Source organism: Hermetia illucens, chromosome 4, assembly GCF_905115235.1.
Source record: "Hermetia illucens chromosome 4, iHerIll2.2.curated.20191125, whole genome shotgun sequence".
NCBI classification, from domain to species: Eukaryota; Metazoa; Arthropoda; class Insecta; order Diptera; family Stratiomyidae; genus Hermetia; species Hermetia illucens.
Genome location: NC_051852.1, coordinates 103,479,102 through 103,500,802, shown reverse-complemented (window position 1 = coordinate 103,500,802; position 21,701 = coordinate 103,479,102). Strand labels below are relative to the sequence as shown.

The 21,701-nt window shown below is 39.4% G+C and overlaps 1 protein-coding gene across 2 annotated transcripts in view; it reads left to right on the top strand.

Annotated features, from left to right (window-relative positions):
- Window positions 1–21,701, top strand: part of LOC119654237 (zinc finger protein 577-like) — a 74,800-nt gene that overhangs the window by 10,497 nt on the left and 42,602 nt on the right. The window contains exon 1 of one of the 2 annotated variants that reach the window (XM_038059472.1): window positions 21,592–21,610. The exons of the other annotated variant lie outside the window; for it this stretch is intronic. The gene's annotated coding sequence lies outside the window, so the exon portion shown is untranslated. Of the gene's footprint in view, window positions 1–21,591; window positions 21,611–21,701 lie in introns of those variants that run through there. 2 annotated transcript variants of the gene reach the window in all.

Below are 21,701 nucleotides of genomic sequence, written 5' to 3'. Positions count from 1 at the left end.
CATTTTTTAAGGTCTTGTGTGAAACAAAACCTTATTAGAATCGAATCGATGTCTGTCACTCCCGATTTATTCAGAAACGACTAGACTGATTACGATTACGATTACGAAAGTTGGTGGGGATTGTGTTCTGTGGATTTGTGGTAAATTTTATGGGGGGCAAAATTTTTTTTTCACAGAATGTGACCATATGGGGTATCAAATGAAAGGGCTCAATTAGTACTTTCAGGAACTGATCCCATATTTGATCTCGGGTGAAACGTAGGGGAGTGTGGGTCCAAAATATGACCCATAAAGCGTGACAGGTTTCGTTCTGAGAACCTATCCAACTGAAAAATCTGAAAAAATGATAGTGGTTTATCTAAGCGAAATCTAGGCCTCTATATCCCGTTCCGATATCTGCACAAATAAAGTCAACAATAATATATTAGCATGTTTTAGAAATTTAGCCGGAAACCCGCTTAAGTTCATGCTAGAAGTACAAAATTTGGCATAAAGGATAACATAAGGCATAACTGGGAAGTTTGAAGGAAATCCAACTATTATTAAAAAAGTTATAGAAGGAGAAACTTCTACATTATATGTGAATTGCATGCTTTCTAAAACGCGTATGAGGTCATCATAACATATGAACACAACAATACCACAACAAAGTGAGCTCACATGAATGGGAGGTCTCATGGAAACATTTCGTTTTAGTTTTTTAATCATTTATATATCAATATCACTTAGTCCAAATCCACATATGTTTGTATTAATATGTATATGTTAATGAAAGTTTTTGGTATTGCCTAATTGAGATAGATATATTTCTACATTGAACCAGTGGTATTCAATAAACGTACCTTATATTTACACATGTATACTTATATGTACGAAGTAAATCGAAAATAGGTTTACGATTAATTTATATATATACGTAGAAGCCTGACCAGCCAGTCTCCATGATTTTGTATTGTTTGAGTTGCTATAATGAATCCATTTTCCATCATTCGTCACGATGCAATGAAGAAAAGAAGACGCTCAACGTTCCTTGACTTCAAATCATAAGAACCCAAGTCCCTTGCTTTTGAATCATCCCAATGCTCACAATCGCTTGGCGGGTATCTCTTAATACCGAAGCAAGCTCTTCCTGCATTTGACACGGATTCACATCGAACAATTCTTCCTACCCTTCCGCGTCTTCGAAGGTTTGTTGTTTGGCACAAATCAGACTATTCACACAACTAAAAGTATATGACGCACAAAAAAATCAATAATATATCAAAGCGGTTTGATTACCATGTCTTAGCTTGGTTTATGACGCTTTCAATGTCAAAATTGACCAGCACTTACCGCTGATACCATTTATTGACAAACACCGAGAACTTAGTTGCACTGACTTTCTCTTGCGAAGGCAACTATCGTAGTTCACATTAGAAAATGAACCGAACGCCCTGACTTCTCTTAGTATTTCGATCTCGGCCATTACATGCCTTTCTTCAATTATATGTTTCGCCACGGATGATTTTGGTCTTTTGGTTAATTCTGCCTCGTTTAGGTGCAGGGTAGTCTCAATTTTTTTTTCTTTATCATTTGGTCTATCATCCGGGGATTGAATCCGTTTCTTGTTGTCGTATCTCTGATGATTTTGACATTTTTTCTTTGTTGAATCTTCCCCCGGGTACTGTTAGGAGGCGATGTATCATTGAGTTATATGCGGCCGCCTTGTGTAGGTATGAGTGGTTCGATGTGCTTATGATAGTCCTTTGTGTCGAGCTATTTTTCTCAAGATATTAAATTCTATTTTATTGTTGTTATAAATTATCTTGAGGTCGAGAAATGGGATTTCTACCGTCATCGGGAAGTTAACCCCTATAGCGCCAAACCAAAAAATAAATCTATCCTTTAAAGTCAGTCTTTTTTGAGTAGGTCACACTCCCAGGCCAGGAGTGTTTTTTATGGTTTTGTGTAAAACAAAAAATTACTAAAATTGGATTACTGTTTCTCTGCCTGTCTGTCACACGCATTTTTTCTCGGAGACTTATAGCGATTGACACCATACTTGGGAGAAAGATGGGAACTGGGAACGCTCACGCATACAGTGAGTTACATCCTTTTACCTCGAATTCAAGGGGAGATACATGCAAAAGGGGGTGTACATTTTTTTTCACCGAATTTAATCATGTGGGGTATCAAATGAAAGGTCTATATGGTGCCTAGACTCCGAAATATCTTCCATATCGATATCTGTTCAAATAAAATTAATATAGTATATTAGTAATTGGCTTCAAAATCCCCTTTAAGTTCATCTTAGCACCATGATGTAGGCTATTATATAGAATATGCGGCCACCCATGTAAACCAAATATGTGTCAAATCTATATATGCGGCCTCAACATGTAAACTCCATTTGTATCAGATTGATACATAAGGCGCTGTACGTGTTAAGCTTGGGGTGTAACTGGTTTATATTTTGCAGGAAGATCTCCTTTTCGTTTTCTTTAACGATGGCAAGTATCTCGTTCACATACCGTATCCTTACCCTAGGCATTGGGTTGTTGGTTGTCATTTTCTTCTCAAGGTTGGCCATAAATATCTCATTTATCAGAGGTGAAAGTGGGTTTAGCTTTCTTACCCTGCGTTGTGTCCGGGAAGAACCAATCTTCTACGTTTGCAATAGCTTGCTTTATCGGGATACTAGGAAACAGTGCCATTATGTCGTACGAAACTATTACTTCGTCGTTCTGTAATTCTACATTCTTAAGTTTATTGATCACTTCGTTGGAATTCTTCACTGATGTTTCCTGAATTTTCGGTTGCCATCGAATTCGCAGAAGTGACGGGTTAGGCATTCTAAGTTTCGAAATTTTTGCGATAATAGGTTTACATTCTTTCAGCACCTTTTCTACACACCTAATGGATTTCGGAAGTGGGTCATTCCTTAATTCGAAGAAGTTTCCCGATCTTGAGCTTTTCGAATACTTGTTCATCGTAATCTCTTTTATTCATGATTACTATCGCCTTGCCCTTGACAGCTTTTAGGTAATATGAATAACTTTTCTTGAGCTGTTTGATCGTACTTAGCTCTCGGAGTGGGGTAGTGCCAATCGTTTGGCTAGTCTCTATAATTGACATTTGGCAAAAGACAGAATATGCAGCATATAAAGTCATTCATGGCGAAATACATAATTGAATAAGGGCATGTAATGGACGAGGTCGAAATACTAAGAGAGGTCAAGAAAGCTAAGCTTGAAGCGGATGAAAGTTTCTTCATAGATAGAGCAAGGCAGAAAATTTTTTTTATTTTTTTTTTCACGCACTGTGAAAGTCACAATCACTGCAGCAATGGGTATTTTTTTTTTTTTTGAGACCCCGAAGATCGTGGGTAGTTTGCTGGGGGTCGACTATTTTCTTTCCAAAATTCGTCCATGTATGCATTATTTATCCAAAAATATACCCTTAAGATTTTATAACATTGGATCCACTAGTTTTTTTGTTTTTGTTTTTTTTTTTAATTTTCAAAAACTACCTTTTTAGGCGAAAACATTAGTTGAGCCCCTTAACATTAAACCAATGAATGAATAAGAACCGATCTCATGATTGAGCTCAGTTTCCAGAGTCTCCTCCCCTACCTAAGTTTTCATAAAGTGAATGGAGTTTTGCAAGAGCAATTGAAGTCATTTCATTAAAAAGTGTTTGCAGATTATACTCAGGACATTGTTAACTTCATAAAACTAAGTAAACATAGAGATATGTTACATGAACTCATTCCAAAAATGGCTGGAAAGAGAATCGAAATCTGTCAAAAATTGATTCAAAATTCAGTGAATCAACACTTTTTCAAACGAATTGTGACTTACAACTTTAAAAAAGAAAATTAGTGAATTGATCGTCGTCAATTGCTTCACCTGTCGTGTGAAAGGACCGCTTTAAAAAAAGTTTTGGCTGCGTATGGTGAAAATGTAGTTCGTTTTAAGTTGATCATAGTGGGCTATGTAGCAGAGCCACATTTGGTCCAATAAGAACATATGTATGCTTCAAGCCGCTAGAAGTAACTCGTTTTGCAAGCGGGCCATTTTTAGCAATACATATAATGTAACTTCGGAACCTGCCATAAGACAAGTTGGGTTTCAATCGATCGGCAATGGACATTTCATCAATTCGACCACATCAGTTCCTTTCTGGGTATCTATAACAAGAAAGGCACTGACATCAGGAATCACCTCTTAATGGTCGCTTGCTCTCATTTGTTTGTTCCGTCTGAAATTACTCGCAGGGTTAGAAAGTTTCGACCTCTCAAGTTCAATATCGGCTGCTTATATAAACTATATTGTTCAAACGGCAGTGGTCCTGAAAATTGCGCCATAAAAATGGTTTTTTTTTTCGGGCGCTCCTCCAAGAATGTTTACTTAGCTCAAGCGAAAGACTCTAAGGAGTAAATGTACTTTCTTTACATGACCTGCGGACCAAATTTGTGCACCCGGAAATGTTCAATAGTCAAACTTTTTCGCCGGATTTACGGCCGTTTTTCACTTTATTCTCCAATCATTTTTTCTTACAAGGAAAGAGCAAGTGCACTTTCTTTACATGACCTGTAGACCAAATTTGTGAGCCCGGAAATGTTCAGTAGTCAAACTTTTTTGCCATTGGCACAGTTTGGGGATCAAAGCACCACCATCTACTCGGACTTCGCCTTTCTTCCAATTACTAGAAGGTCCAAAGGTATCATTCTCGCGATTACAGACACTGCTTTTGAAGCTACTCACATCTGAGTCGATTGATATCCGACATTAAATCACGATATAAATCTCTCTGCCACCAGTGAGATTTGAACAGTCTTTCATTGCGGACAGCCTAGTGCTCTAACCGCTAAGTGATCCGGACACAAGAATTCCATAATAAGACCATATCAGTACTAACTTAGATGTGAAATAATAAAAAACTTGTTGTTTCTTTTTCGTTGGTATGGATATTTATTCTTGCAAATACGACTTGTTAGCACTCATGAAAGGAACAAGTGGTTCCCGAAATATCGGTATTTGCAAGAATAAATATTCACACCAACGAAAAAGAAGCAACTAGTTTTATTATTTCAGATAATTAATCGTTGGAAACACCGCATAATTTCACTCAGGTATCAGAGTTTCCTTTCCTCCTTTGTCACGTGAAGTCCAAATATTTCTGGCCCGTTGTCGCAACGCATTCTCTCGCCTCGTCGTCAATCTCGTACTAGAGATGCCTCTCGATTAATTGTGCTAAGTAATCAGGAACACCCAGTTCAGGCAAGATACCCTTAAACCAACCCCTTTTACAGAATTAATGCCATTCCTCACATCTAGCGTTATCACCACGACAATTGTAATCGCGTTCACCGTAGAACGAACTCGCCGAAACCTATACTATCGCTTCGATAAACAAATCACTAACTCATTGAACGGAAACAGCCTGTTGTATATCCAGCTTTCCAACATCTTCCCCAGAGTGGCCTAAAGGCAGATATGGCGAAATGAAAAGGGCGCGCGAAGTGATTTTTAGGTACTTTCGGTAGCAAAATCGCTTCTGGCTAGGCGAGAAAAATTCCTTTCACCGAATACGATTCAATTGTACTCATGAGAACTTGAGTTCAGTTTCAGCCGTCAGCTTGAAGGATTTGTACGAAATTGCGTCCAAACTCCCCAATGTGTTTTTTTGTAGTTCTGGGGATTAAAAAGATGTGCTGATGAACCGTGCACTTAAGTCCATTTTTCTCCTCCGCGAATTTATCACACGTACCCTGTTTCCTACAAAATTGTAGCCACGAGGAATGTCTAATCACTTTTTTTAACGTTTTAAATGTCAAGAAAAATGGCCTGGCAATCATTCCCCAGCCAGGTCATCCCTCTCATCAACAAGGTACCGAAGTATGCCAAGTCGATGCTCGATCCTAGTCCTCCCATGTGGCACTGCATATGACTCTCGAATTGCTCTTGAACTACATCGCAGTGGTTAAGATTGATTTTTATCAATCTCATTTAGCCGTACAGTTCAGCTCCTCTTATATTCCGGACACATCTTGAGTTAATGAACATCCTGTTGATGAATTTGTGCGTTGTGTTATTGCAAATGATGTTATCCTTTTGAATAACTTTTACTCTGAATCATTAATATATTTTTTTTTTTTCAAAATTCAGCTCTTTTTTAAACGTAAACAAATTTTTGCTGTGGATATGACAGATTATTAGCTACCATCTAGTGCAAAATCTGAATACGAATCATAAATTCTCCCATCAAGGTTAAACGAAGAATTCACCTGAGAGGGCTGTTCACCCCCCTTTCACACGAGCCAAAACATTATTAGTTTAAATGCATATGATTTCGTTTTTAAACACTCCCATCAAAATTTATTCAGGTTCAACCGTTTCCCAATAAATAACATGTGACAGTCGAATATTAAACTGTTCTACACAATAACGCTGAAAACAATGAGTCAGTCCAAGATTTTTGCTTGCCCTTTTTGTTCCACAGCGTGCTTGGCTGACAAATCTCGGCGCAAAAGCTCCTAAAATAACAATTCAAGACAAATCTTATCAATGAACCTTAGCCGTTTTTGGTTCCAACAGTCGCAATTCTCTGCTATCTAGCATTCTAAGATACGTTCAATGGCGATGATTGTCTAAAGAGTGAAAATCTTTTGAAAGTAAGCCTTGTTAAGTATTGTCCAATAATCGCCCTTATGTCCTTTGGTTTTAGATGTGCACATTAGTCTGTGAATTTTGACGGCTCCATCCAACTAAACTCAGAATTGATGACCTAAAATTTATCAAATTCGACCTAAACAAATTGTCTAGTTCCTGCATGGGGCTCAAAAATGTCTCTGCCTGTGCATGAGCATATTTCGGATGATTACATCTGTATCTGCATTCGTACATGCAATACAACTTGTATTCTAGAGATTAGGGCGATCCTGACGATTAAGATATTTATTCGAATTCTATATTTGCACGGACCGATTCGTATTTATAACAGAATGATTAATGTTGCCTTTCAAAACAAAATTAGTCTTGGTCATAATTTTTTGGCAGCACACAATTCATCTCATCGCGGTTTAATTTGTAATTAACAAGATTGTTCGCGGATCTGTGTGCACGTATCCCTCTCGAGTGGATACAGCTGAATTTTAGCAGTCTCCCGATGGTGATTCTGGTGTTGCATATGTGTCGCCAATAGTGCTTGTGTCCCTGCTGTAGGTCTCGATGTTCATAGTTCATATGTAACGATCACTGAGTAATCATATTCGGCATTTGGACATGTTTATGAGACACTTCTGTTAATCTAATAATAATTCGATTTCGATCTATTTTGATGCATTCCAAGAAATGAAATTTGATGTAGCTAGTCAGTTTTTGAGATATTCTTAATCAGTATTGTAAGAAATGTTTTGCAAAATTAGATGTACATTAGTCTAATTCTAAGGGATTAAAATTTGACTTTAGCGTTTGCAATGAATTCGAATTGCAACCATTTTTCAATAACATCAGGCCTGAAATGATTGATAAGCGACATCACTCTGAAAGAATCAAGGACATAATTTGTCCGATGGTGCCACCGTGCCAAATGTCTGACTTTCATCATGCGGGAAATTGTAATTAACATTAATAACAGAATATCAAAATTGTCCTAGTTCTCTTCACTTTTTAATATTGCGTGATACTATGTAGACGGCGACTACTTCACCAGTAATTAAATCGGGAATATCCGTTTTGGAGTATGGATTTCAGGAAGGAATACCTTCTTCTATTCGCTCACCATGAAGGACTATTGAGACCTGCGATGTTTGTCTTTCACACATACTTTGCTCGAAAATCGTTATAATAGTTAATAACACGAAAATAGGTGGACATGTCTTAATTGTGAATCCCCGCATATTCGGTGGAAGGCATCATTTTATGTTGGGCTAATGTGATTCGATTTCTCTTTTTCATAGTATTATTGCTGGTTTTGAGCCCTGGTATCCTGACTGCATTGCTTCCAGATTTCTCTTTGTCCATCCCCCATCTAATAATGAAGCGCTATCGTTATCGACGAGTTCATTCTATCGCTATCTTGACGTTCCGACCGGTCTGGAGCTATTGATTTTCGCTTTGAATACTCTATTCTTGAGTTTCCTATTCGTTGGACGTACTCAGGCGCTTCAGAATTTTTCATCCCTAACATAATATCTGATAATTGTTTTATAAACTTAATCCTCCTGTGTATGTATTGTGACTTTATGATGGGGGACCGAATAATATATGTAATTTATTCGCAGGTTGCATTTCATATTTCATGTTGTTCGTATGCATCCTTCGATAACTCACTCCCCAACTATGTAAAGTTATGAAAGTTCTATGTAAAGTTATCAAGGTTCTCCAAGTACCCACCAATTGTAATATCTTGTTTAGCTGGCACCTACTTTTCACTTGGGCCATTATCTTTGTTTTTTTATTCATTGATCTCTTTCTCTCCTTCGAAACTCCTTCAATACTCCATCGAGCTTTTCTTTGACTCCGTGGAGGGAGCATGAAAAGATATTGATGTTACTGGCGTACTCTATCCCTTGCGTTGATTTACACTGCCAAGATGTATTGGCATCAACAAGGAATTATATAATTACGTACTCAATGGCCAAATTGAAGGGCATTGGGATCCGCCCATTTTCCTGTTTGGAACCGCTCCGTGCTAAAAGTGGACCAATTAGACTTTTATATTCGCAGCAGCGAAATTGAATCTGTCATGATTGCTTTTGTGATACGAACTAGTTTTGCTGGAACGTCAAACTCGATGAACAGTACACTGCAATTGATATTAACGTATGCTCGTCTAAAATCGATGAATATTTTTTCGATATCGACGTTGAGCTCCCAGTCCTTTTCGAGCACTTGTTTCAAGGCGAAGAACTAGTTTATTGTTATGCGCCCATGCTTGGAGCCGCCCTCGTTGACTTTTTATGTTTAGGGTTTATTTTTACACGCTTTTCCAATTTTTATATATATAAGGTCTTTTTGTCGCAATAGTTGCGCTCTTTCAATAGTTCCGCAGTTATTGCATTGTCGCTGCATCAATCTCCTATAGGGACGGTGGGTCTACTCCAATATCAGTGTCCTTCGTTTGGGAGATTGCCAACTTATTTTTTACTGCCTTGTAAGCTTGTCTTGTTTTATCGGCTGCAAAATTGTGGTTAATACTCCGTCTTTTCTTTTTCTTAGTCAGCTATTCTCCAAAGCTGTCATATTGTTCTTTTTTAGTTAAGGTAAAAATGTAAAACTTCCTTTTCCTTTGCTTGACTATTAATCAAAGAGCAAAAGGTTTTTAGTAAGTAAAAAGGAAAAGTTTCTGATTTCTATTTTAACTAAAATCGTTTTACTCAAAGGCATGAAGAAGTGGAATGTAAAAATTTCTTCTCCCAACGTACCCGTGTGGGGTATCAAATGAAAGCTCCTCATTAGTACTTCCACGAGCAGATTTCAATTTCGACGTAAATTACAAAATAGGGGAGTAAGGAATCAAAATGTTCAAACTTAAAGTGAAACAGAATTCACTTTCGGAAATCATCTAACCAAAAAATCTGAAAAAAAAATAAAAATTAGGTCACAAAATACATCCCATTCTGATTTCACAGCATTCCCCTTTTCCAAGTATGTAGCATTTTTTGTCATATCATAATTAGCACTCCATTTTCAATTCATTTAAGCGCCATAATTTTAAGTAGTAACGTCCTTCATCATCATCAAGCGGTATCCGGTGTAGGCCTGCTTTAATAAGGAACTGCGGACATCCCGGTTTTGGGCCGAGGTCCACAATTCGATATCCCTAAAAGCTGTCTGGCCTCCTGACCGACACCATCGTTCCATCTCAGGCAGGTTCAGCCTCGTCTTCTTTTTCTACCATAGATGTTGCCCTTATAGACTTTTCGGGCTGAATCATCCTCATTCATACGAATTAAGTGACTCGCCCACCGCAGCCTATTGAGTCGGATTTTATCGACAACCTGGCGATCATGATATCGCTCATAGATTTCGTCGTTATGTAGGCTACGCAATCGTCCATCCTCAGGTAGGGGACCCAAAATTCTTCGGAGGATTCTTCTCTCGAACGCGGCCAAGAATTCGCAATTTTTCTTGCTAAGAACCCAAGTCTCCGAGGAATACATGAGGACTGGCAAGATCATAGTCTTGTACAGTAAGAGCTTTGATCTGAAGTCCCCGGGCGGAACAGTTTTTGTAAGCTGAAATAGGCTCTGTTGGCTACCAACAACCGTGCGCGGATTTCATCGTCGTAGCTGTTATCGGTTGTGATTTTCGACCCTAGATAGGAGAAATTATCAACGGTCTCAAAGTTGTAGTCTCCTATCTTTATTTTTCCCGTTTGATTAGTGCGGTTTAATGTTGTTGGTTCGTTGGTTTTCGGTGCTGACGTTGCCACCATATATTTTGTCTTGCCTTCATTGTTATGCAGCCCACGATCTCGCGCCACCTACTCGATTTGGATGATGGCAGTTTATACGTCTCGGGTCGTTCTTCCCATGATGTCGATATCGTCAGCATAGGTCAGTAGTTGGGTGTACTTAAAGAGGATCGTACCTCTGGCATTTATCTTAGCATCGCGGATCACTTTCTCGAGGCCCAGGTTGAAGAGGACGCATGATAGGGCATCCCCTTGTCTAAGACCGTTGTTGATATTGAATGGTCTCGAGAGTGTTCCTGCTGCTTTTATCTGACGTCGCACATTGGTCAGGGTCGGTCTTATTAATTTCGCCGGGAGACCGAATTCTCGCATGGCCGTGTACAGTTTTACTCTGGCTATGCTATCATTGGGGGCATTAAAGTCGATGAAAAAATAAAGTAACTGATGTCCATATTCCAACGCTTTCCGCAGAGAGAAAATCTGATCTGTTGCTGATTTACTTAGAGTGAAGCCTCTTTTGTATGGGCCAATGATGTTCTGGGCGTATGGGGCTATCCGCCCTAGCAAGATAGCGGAGAATATTGTGACGGTGCATCGGAGGCGCGAACCTGGGCGACATTATGGATCCGCCTCCACCCCTGTATCCAACGGCCGTGGAAGACAGCTGCCGGCCTTGACATAGACTGGAGGACAAAAGTCAGGACTGATCGCCGCCGGCGCGACCTGCTCATATATTGTAAAGTAATAAAAAACTGTGCCCAGATAGCTGCGTAGTTAGAGCACAAGGCTGTCATATGGAAGGTCGCGATTCGAATCTCACTGATGGCATTGAGATTTCTATCCTGAGACTTAGCTGTGAATGAGTACCTGAGTCAAATCAGGGTAATAATCTCGGGCGAGCGCAATGCCGACCACATTGCGTCCTACAGTGTATTGTAGTATACCGTCACGGTCTTGAATGAAGTGCTCTAACACAGTTCAAGACCCTGATCCAATATGGCTTGTTGCGCCAACGATTAATATTATTATTATTAATAAAAACTGTGTTTTGGATTTATGGTGTTACATTTAGTGACAGTAGTGTATTTATGTTAAATAAAATACAATTGATTATAATGAAAATACTTAATGGGAAATAATTTCCGTTCAATATATTTTCTGGCTTCACATAAAAAAAAAATTACAAGATATCTTATAGATACTCAGTAACGTGATACCTCTATAATTGCTGCACTGCGTGATATCCTCCTGTTTATATATTGGACAGATAATGCCTCGTTTCCAGTCGTCAAGCATTGATTTTCTGTCCCACACCTTGAGCATCAGTTGATGTAGAAATAGCGTTCAAAATTTCAAAAGGATCGATGTAGTAATTTTGGACTTATTGGGGGCTTTGAAAACATGGGTTGCGAACAAATGCTTTGAAATTTTGAACACTAAAAAATTTGGAATAAAACCTTCATAAGCGAGTTTTATAGGATTAGTTCACACTGAATTATCGATGCTAGGTCCCTAAAAGAAGTTGCTATCATCCATGATTTCTTAGAGCACCTTTTTGCTACTTTCTACGACGAATCTTGCCTTCTTTAGTCTGTTTTTCAACTCGCGGTATTGGTTGTCATAGCTTGCATGAAGGCTGCCAGGATGCCAAATAACCTGAAATTTCAACAATGGTAGAAGCTCCACTCAAGTGCTTTGGTGACATTTAAGTTGGTTCGAACTCTTATTCTTGTTCTGCGTAAACTTTCGACACGTCGCTCCAGGAAGGCATCTTTGCTCAGATCTTCATACATAGGCTTAATAGCATTCAAAACATCCTCAGTAAGAGTGTTATACGTGTGTTTGAACGAATCCAATGCATTCGCAATAAGAGACCGTGCAGAGTCGTGTATGAGACATGGTTACTTAAATCGCTGTATCTTCCTTAGTTTTACTCGGATTCATCTCAAATTAATTTTCTAAGGGTTCTTCATTCAAAAAAATTAAATCAAATAAAAGAAAACTGCAAAAGAAGTTTAAAAACGTTTACTTAGTTTCTGTAGAAACTAGCTACCTAGAAAGACAAAAGAAGTGCCTGAGGATTTCTTCTTCTTTGCCCAACTTTGAAAATGCGTAAGGCTAAAAGTTATAGTATGTCGAGTCTGGCAGCATGGTTCTGGTGCTGGATGTGTACTTGTACGGTCGTCTTTTTGCGAGGAGGCAGGGGCCTTTTTAACATAAAACAGCCTTGCCGACCATTCGCTATCTTAAGATGAAGTTAATAAATAAAATATTAGTGAGAAACCGCCCTTCTTTCAATTCACATATCATATCTTTTGCAACTCCAAAAGCTGCGCAAATTCTGTTGGTAGAATCACATAAATATATAAAAAGATTCTCTTCAGCTTACTAACTTTGGGCTAATGTTTTTTCTCCTAATTGCGATCTTTAAATCCAGAAAGTTGTGCTGATGGTACAACTCAGCTAACTTTATGGATAAATTCATTATTAAATGTTCGAAAATAAAAGTTTTCTCTGAAACTGTTTCCTCTTTTCATCAATCAAAATCAATTAAGTAATACGTTTTTCCTCCAAAAGCATATTCAGACCTCCAAGCTCGTATTACATGAAATTTCTTAATTTATCCAAATTTGCACAACTCAAGCCGTCAAGCAAAGAATTATGAATTTCACATATTATAAAGCCATCCCGTATAAATTCTCTTAACTATTTCTATAAAACTGTCGAGATATGGTTTCAAAAAAATTACCGTTTGTGTTTTCAACTTCTGAAACGCTCACTTCAAACTTGGAATGATTTTGCTGTGACCAATCGTTAATTAAGCACAACAAATGTTGAGCCGAGTGCACTTTGAGCCCATAAGTAGTAAAAGTCACCAATACAAAACAACCGCATAGAGCAAAAAACAAACAAAACCAAACAAAAGTGAATGTTCCAACACTTGTAACATTAAACTCAGACTTCGCCAAAATCCGCCAAGAGGAAAAAATATTCAGTAACTTTCTCCACTTTCTAAAATTTTCTTATAACGTCGTCTTTCGTGGCATGGTGCGGTGCAGTTGCTTATTCTTTCTTTGGGCTCGAACACGTCCAGGTAAGCCGGTGCTATACAAATGAGTGCCGATGCTTTATTTCACGCCTAATGACTGCGTCCATGACTCTACGTAGTTCCCATTGCATTCCTTCCAAGTAAAACCTACTACTCTCGACTTCAACATGTTGTCGAAGAAAAGAAGGGAGAAAGCTACTAAAGTGCGCTGGCGAAGGTTGCCATGACATTGCTTATCTATGGATACACCGCACGGCTCAGATACCGCACCAAAAGAAAATGCGGAGATGATATCTGGTTATGGAGCTTAAAAACTGTTGAAGGTGTGAGAAGAGTTTCGCGCTATATAAATATCTCAATTGTGCGAGCCACTTCATTATCTTGGATATGTTTTCCAATGGATAGTCATGAAAGTAGTGGTCCTGGACTTTCATTAAGATTAAGGTACGAACTGATTCTTATCAAAGTTCATTCCTGATCTTAAATACATATATATCTGATCTCTTATAATTCTGAAGACATTGACGTGTGAGGTCCTATTTAAACTAATTAAAAGCTAACTATAACTAACTAATTAAAAAGTAAATCGTTACTCATTGGCGTTCAATATAGTAAGATAATCCAGGTCGCACTTATTAAACTTAATAAATTGAAAAAACATTTGTCTATTCCAATGAAAAATTATGCAAATTAGAAGGTTTTTGAGACTTTCAAAAAATATAAATTCTTTTCCAGGAAGTTAGTTCAAAGTAAAGAGAGTTTGCTCCAAATCTTCCGGAATAGTGTTGCAATTAGAGCCACCTTCTCCCTAATAGTAGGAATAAGCCTCCCAGGTCCCCTAGTCCTTTTTAGGGACCATTAATTGCTACCACCTACTGAACAATTCCAACCTTCCGACTTTTTGATGCCCTTCACATGAAAAACGTTGATTCGAATCATTTTCAAGATGACATATTCCGCTGCTGGTTTCAAGATAGTGTTGAAGGTATAAGACGAAACAGGGTTTCTGGTGAACTCCTATTCAAAGGACCTAGTTCTACTATTCATGAAGGATCAGAAAAATAGAAAATGGATGACAATCAAAAGTACTCTCCCACGTTAAGGTAGAAGGACCAGTCTATGCCAAGTGCATGCATATTCTAATGAGTTCTACATTAGCCAGGAGTGTCGTTTGGCATGCTAGTGAGGATTATACTTGCAATAACCACCGGACAATCTGCATAGAGGTCAAAGGCGAGTCGAGTTTCAAAGACGATGCTCGCATACTGCCAGGTGAAGTGTCCTGGTGGTTGAAGAGAGTCTATGCAGACTACATATTTATATATAAACTACTTTTAGAACGCTGAAATCGAATAGTTGTGGGTCGTATGCCTTCAGCCAAAGCGACTTTTCCGAGAAATTCCGTAGCAACGATCGAGAAGGAATATACAAGGAATTGTGAGGCAAAGAGATCGTCTAAATAAATAACTACCGCAAACAACTGTGTGAGAATGCGGATAGAAACGTTTGATGTGGAGCTTACAGGCTAATAATGAAAAAGATTTGCTTCCTGTCACTCCGCTTCCCCATCACAGGAAGTACTTATCGAGAGGGAGCTGCGAGAAATATGAGGGAGGACCGTCGATTATAAGGCTAGGTCTAAACTATTCGCCAACACTAGCCGTGCCTAAAATAGGGAATATTCTGCCCAATGGAAAAAACCAAAGTTCTGGTCGCTTTTCAAATCTAATGCACCATGTACAGAGTTAATATTATCTTTCCCGATTTGCTTATTAGATAAAATGGGGAAGATGATACAACAGACCTGTTACCTATGGTGGACAATTTCATGTCGGAGCGCCAGTTTCAAGTTGGGCCCGTTCGTGCCATTGTATTCAATAAGCACCTAGGAAGAGATGCAGTGAATTCTAGCAAGTTCTATGATGTTTTGGCGTTAGATTTCAAAAACATATATAAGCGGTTGTTTTTTAAGGTTTTGTTGAAAACAAAAGGACTATCATCATCATCGACGCAACAACCGCCCACTGTAACCTGTTGAGCCGGATTTTATCCACAACCGATCCAATTCGGTCGTGGTTTCGCTCATAGATTTCGTCGTTATGTAGGCTACGGCATCTTCCATCCTCATGTAGGGAGCCAAAAATTCTTCGGAGGCTTCTCTCGAACGCAGCCAAGAGTTGCCGGTTTTTTTTGCTCAGAACCCAAGTGTTCGAGAAATATATAAGGACTGACAAAACCATTATCTTGTATAGTAAGAGCGATGACACTACGATTAGCTGCTAACGGTTGTCATTTTCGATTCGATATTCTTCGTTCTTTCGGTTTTGGCGCTAACATTGTCACCATGTACTTCGTCTTGCCTTCATTTATGTGCAGCCCGAGACCTCGCGCTGCCTACTCGATCTGGATGAGGGTAGACTGTACATCTCGGGTTATTCTTCCCATGATACCACTATCGTCAGCGTAGGCCAGTAGTTGGGTGAGCTTAAAGAGAATAATGCCCCTCGCATTTACATCGGCATCGCGAATCACTTTCTCCACGGCGCAGCTAATGAGGACACATGATAGGGCATCCCCTTCTCTTAGACCGTTGTTGATATTGAATGGTCTCGAAAGTGATCCTGCTACTTTTGTCTGCCCTCGCACATTATTCAGAGTCAGCCTAGTCAGTCTTATCAATTTCTTTGGGATATCGAATTCTCTCATGGCGTGTAAAGTCTTACCCTGGCTATGCTGTCATAGGCAGCTTTCAAGTCGATGAAAAGATGGTACAACTGATGGCCATATCACAGCAGTTTTTCCATCGCTTGCCGCAGAGAGGAAATTTGATCTATCGCTGATTTGCCTGGAGTGAAACCTCTTTGGTATGGGCCAATGATGTGTATGGGGCTAACCGCCCTAGCAAGATAGCGGAGAATATCTGATAGATGGTACTCAGCAACGTGATACCTCTATAATTGTTGCACTGCGTGATATCCCTCTTTTTATGTATGGGACAGATAGTGCCTCGTTGCCAGTCGTCAGACATTGATTCGCTGTCATAAATTTTGAGCATCAGTTGATGAACCGCTTGGCGTAATTGGTCGGCTTCTGGCGACTTATGATTTTTAAGTCGATGAATTGCGCGGACTGTTTCTTCTATGCTTGGTGGTGGCAGTATTTGTCTTCAGTTGGCGGGACCTCCAACTCGCCAATATTTTGGTTGTTGAGCACTTCATCAAAATACTCAACCCATCGCTCCAATATGCCCATTCTGTCGGAAAGTAGATTTCTCTTTTCGTCTCGGCAGGATGAGCGTCGAGGTGTATAGGGCTTCATCCTACTGACTTGTTGGTAAAATTTCCACGCCTGGTGCGCTTGCTCCCTGTACTTTTCTAGTTTACAGATTTGTTGGTTCTCCCAGGCATCCTTTTTTCGTTTGTGAAGTCGCTTCTCCGCTCGGCAGAGTTCGTGATAAGTCTCTCCGCGTGCCCGCGTTTTTGAGAATGCAACATTACTCGGTATGCTGCATTCTTCCATTCCGTCCGTCTGTCTGTCTGTCCGTCACACGCATATTTCTCGGAGACGCTTATAGCGATTGGCACCAAATTTGGTAGAAGGATGGGAACTGTGAACGCTCACGCATATAGTGAGTTACATCATTTTACGACGAATTTAAGGGGGGTCCCCATACACGCAAAAGGGGGGTCCCCATACACGCAAAAGGGGGGTGTAAATTTTTTTTCATCAAATATAGTCATGTGGGGTATCAAATTAAACGTCTCGATTAGTACTTTTCGAAGCCAGTCTAAGTTTTGACTTTTGTTGAAAAGGTGGGGAGTGCGGGGGGTTGAAGTGGTAATTTTTTTAACGAACCCGTTCTCAGAAACTACCAAATCGAAAAAATTGAAAAAAATCAGGGGGCTGCCACTATATGGTCCCTAGGCTCCGAAATACCCTCCATACCGATAGCTGTTCAAATAAAGTTAATAATAGTACATTACTATAATTTTCAGTAATTGACAGGAAAACCCCCCTTAAGTTCACTCTAGAACCACAGAATTTTGCAGCAATGTAGGCTACAGTATAGAGCATGATTCTGCTATTTGGTGAAAATCGCACTATTAGTAACAAAGTTATACTAGGTCAAAACTGTCGCTCCTCTGCAAATTCAAGACTATGAATATCAATATCACTTGAAAGTGGCTATTTTCACATAATATATGCATATTTTACGTGCTATATGCTAATGGGGCAAATGCACACTCAAATCTCTTTATAAAAGAAATACACAAAACCTTTCATACCTGAAGCATCTAGCTTCCGGTTTCCTGACTTGTTTGATACTACATCTCCAGGACATCTGTTAGTTGGGGTTATTGCGGCATCCATTGGCCCCATATAGGTGTTACGGAGGGCTGTGTTTTGAATGGCTTCAGTATTCACTCTCACCTGATTGTCAGAGGAAATTGTAGGTGGTGTCGTAATTCGAGCTCGGACCACTATGCCAATGATATAGTGATCGGAGTATATATTGGCCACCTATATGTTCTTACATTCATCAAGACTGAGAGATGGCGGCGTTCGATCAGCACTTGGTCAATTTGGCTGAAAGTGGTCTTGTTTGGAGAGTCCAACGTTTTTAATTTTGAAGAAACTACAATTTGACAATTCCACAGCTGATTTTCAGTGATGGTTTTGGAAAAAAAAACTAAAATTTATTTTTTTACCAATTATTGCCAAAAATCTTACGAGGCTCACTAAATTTTTAACCATCTTTTCTTAATTTTTTTTTTAATTGCGACCTGTAGCGATTCGCCCAATTAAGTCGACAAAACCAAACTACTATGCCCCACTTTGTTATTCAAAAATCTAAAAAATTGTCATTTAATTTACTTCAAGTTTTTTTTTTCAAACATTTAAATAGAAACTTATTTTACTGAAGGTAATATTACTATTTAACTTTATCAGCTGGGATCGAATTAAAAATGCATTAGTTTAAACATGTATTCCTGGATACAAGTTTCACAATTATCAACGATGTAAGAGCCGGTATTCAGTCCTGGCGTGCCTTAGTAGGCAAACATATTCCTATCTGACGCCCTGGCCTACACCATCGCTGCATCTGAGGCAGAGTCTACCATGTTTTCCACATGTTTACTATCATATGCCTGAATATCACCATTATAGACATTCCAGACTGGCTTATCCTCAATCATATAATGTAGATAATTACCCCATCACAGCCTATTGAATCGGATTTTAACCATGAGGAAACAGTGATAGTATCGCTCATAAATTTCATTGTTATAGGTGGATCGAGAACCAACTCTCAAGGAGGAGTTTTGGTACGGTAGAATAAACCCCCACAATGTGGGTACCACAAGACTCATTTCTGCGGTTTTTGCTGTGGAATATATTGTGTGTATAATGGAGTGCTTGTGCTTCCCACCTCAGAAGGCGCCACAACTGTCAAGGGTTTTTAGAGTGAAGCATCAAGAGTATATCCAACCAATAAAATCTTTGCCTAGGAAGGGCCGTGTTGATCCCAATTTATGAAAAATCAATGCGGTCTTGACCACAAACCGGTAACTATTGTACTAACCAGTTCCTCACAGGATACGGTAGTTATTAAAGGCAGCATCTGCACTCCTTTGGATTGGATAATTCCCGGAATTGTTATGGATTCGGTAATAAACAGGAAAGTCTGACAAATATGGACATGGACCCGGAGAGTATAATTGGGGATACTTTCCATGGGAAGAATTGGCTGCCGTTAGGTCGGCAATTGTGAAGATACAAAACGAACTGTTGCAGAACAGAACAAGGAGCATGTTGTTTTCGCGGAATCAGGGCTGGAAAGATCGAAGTTGGTTTTTAGTGAACGCAAAATTCACATGCGTCCGCTATAACGTCGGCGGGGCAGTCTAGAGAATACGGTGAATACGGAAGCGATTTCATCCTTCAAACGCTCCAATGACGCTATGTAATAATCGTTGTTGATGATTTTTCCCTTTTCAAGATAATGAATATTGTACCATGCGCAACCCAAAATAATGATGTCATAGCCTTGCCAGCCGACTGTTGCGTCTTTGCACGCTTTGGAGTCGGTTCAGCACGTGTAGTCCACTCAGATGACGGTCGTTTTGATTGTAGCGTAAAATAATGGAGCCATGTTTCGTCGATTGTTACATATCGACGCATACATTTTTTACGGAGGAAGAGTTTGAAACGCTGTTCAGACACCCACTTCGAACAAAGCTTTCGGATACCAAAACATAAAATTATTTTGTGGGCTTCTTTGAAGTTTTCGTCGGTAACAGCCTCTTTGGAGCGTCCACTGCCTGCATCGTTCTCGGTATTCATTTCGGTTCGTTTAAACTTAGCAAACCACTTCGCAACGGTTGATTTTCCTGGTGCAAAGTCCGAACGAATAATGTTTATCAAGCCAAGCATTGGCTTCAACAGTATTTTTTTGCCAAAAAGCAATGCTTTATTAACACACGAAATTCCGTTTTCTTCAAACTATTATAAAAAAGTGGCTTCACTCAAAATGCTCTATCCCACAAACTAATAGTCGGACAGTTGTCAAATTTGTATCCGAGTCTTTTGAAGGTTAATATTAATAATCGTTGGCGCAACAATCCATGTTGGATCAGGGCCTTGAAGTGTGTTAGAGCACTTCATTCAAGACCGTAACGGTACACTACAGTACACTGTAGGAGGTAATGTGGTCAGCATTGCGCTCGCTTTTTTGAAGATTAGGGTTAACTAAAAATCATATGGATTTAATACAGGGTGCGGCAGCACTAAACTATTGTATGCATCGGAAAATATTTATTTATTTTTTATAATGTAGGTACATGTCTAAAGTTTTTATTTACATTGTTTTGAAGATCAAATCTGTTAGGTGACGTCCCCCATTCTCCATACATTGCGTAAACCGATTTCTGGCGTTTGTCATGACTCTTGTTAGCATAGCAGGTGTTATGTTGGCAATTTCTTCTTGGATGTTGGTCTTCAAATCTTGTAGGGTCCTTGGACGGCTCACATAAACACGGGATTTCAAAAAACCCCATAGAAAAAAATCGGGAGAGCGTGCCGGCCATTCCAAATCGCCTCTAATTGAAATAAGGCGCTCTGGAAAGTGTTCCCTCAAAACAGCCATCGATGCTCTTGAAATGTGTGCTGTTGCACCGAACCAATTGTCCCCCAAATCCAAATTTTCTAACCGTAGGAAAAAAAAATTCTGTAGCGTGTTTACATACCGGTCCGAATTCACTGTCACTGTAACCTCATTTTCCTCAAAAAACCAGGGACCAATAATTCCAGCTGAGGAAATTGCACACCACACTGTGACTTTGGGTGAATGCAAAGGCTTTTGATGGCGCGCAAAACGCCGTGGCGATTGCAACATTGACGCTCTCACTGCTTCAATGCCGAGGGACTCCAGTTCTTCCTTTTCTCGCACTTGCAGTTTGTCTGAATGCAGTGACCCATGTAACAATTGATTTGCGGTCTGGGACGGGAGCCAACGGGGCTAAATTAAAGCGATTCCGAAATGCACGCTGTGTTGCAATAACCGAACATCCGCTTGAAAAGTAAACCTCAACGGCAAAGGCACGCTCCTCACTATTCCAACGCATGATGGCGACTGAACCGTGTCGGGACAAAACTTTACAGTATCCCTTCTTGAACGAGACCACTAGCGCTCCGCTATGACATCAACTAACTGAGTGGCGCGCATTTTAAAAAAGGAAGTTATGCTGCCGCACCCTGTACTAGTAGCGTTAGCGTTATGTCACATTTTTCACAGCGCATGCCATCTACGGATATAAATTTTAAATCACATCAAACTGGTCTTCGCCGCTGAATATTGGATAAATTGTAACCATTATCTAAAGATTCAGACAATAGTAGTAATTTTAAAGTAATTGAACCCAATTTTCTAGAGCTAGTTTACATGGTTCCCGATGTTCGGTTAATCAGCTTATTTTGCGAGATATTTGCAGCTGCTAGGTTACCGAGTTCATTGCAATTAAACTTTCTAAAGTTTTAATTTCTTTTTTTTTTTCAGGTAAGGACATTATTTAATTTTTATGCATGGGAAGATGATGTGGAAAGGGATTGGTAAAATTAGAAGTGAAAATTTTTTTGACTCGGTTCTATTGGAAATAAGAGGTAAGTCTACGAAAAATGCAAATATTTCTAGACATTTGTTAAAAGTGGGATGGGAGTTTTGAATCTAAAACGCTCTGTAAGTCACACGGAG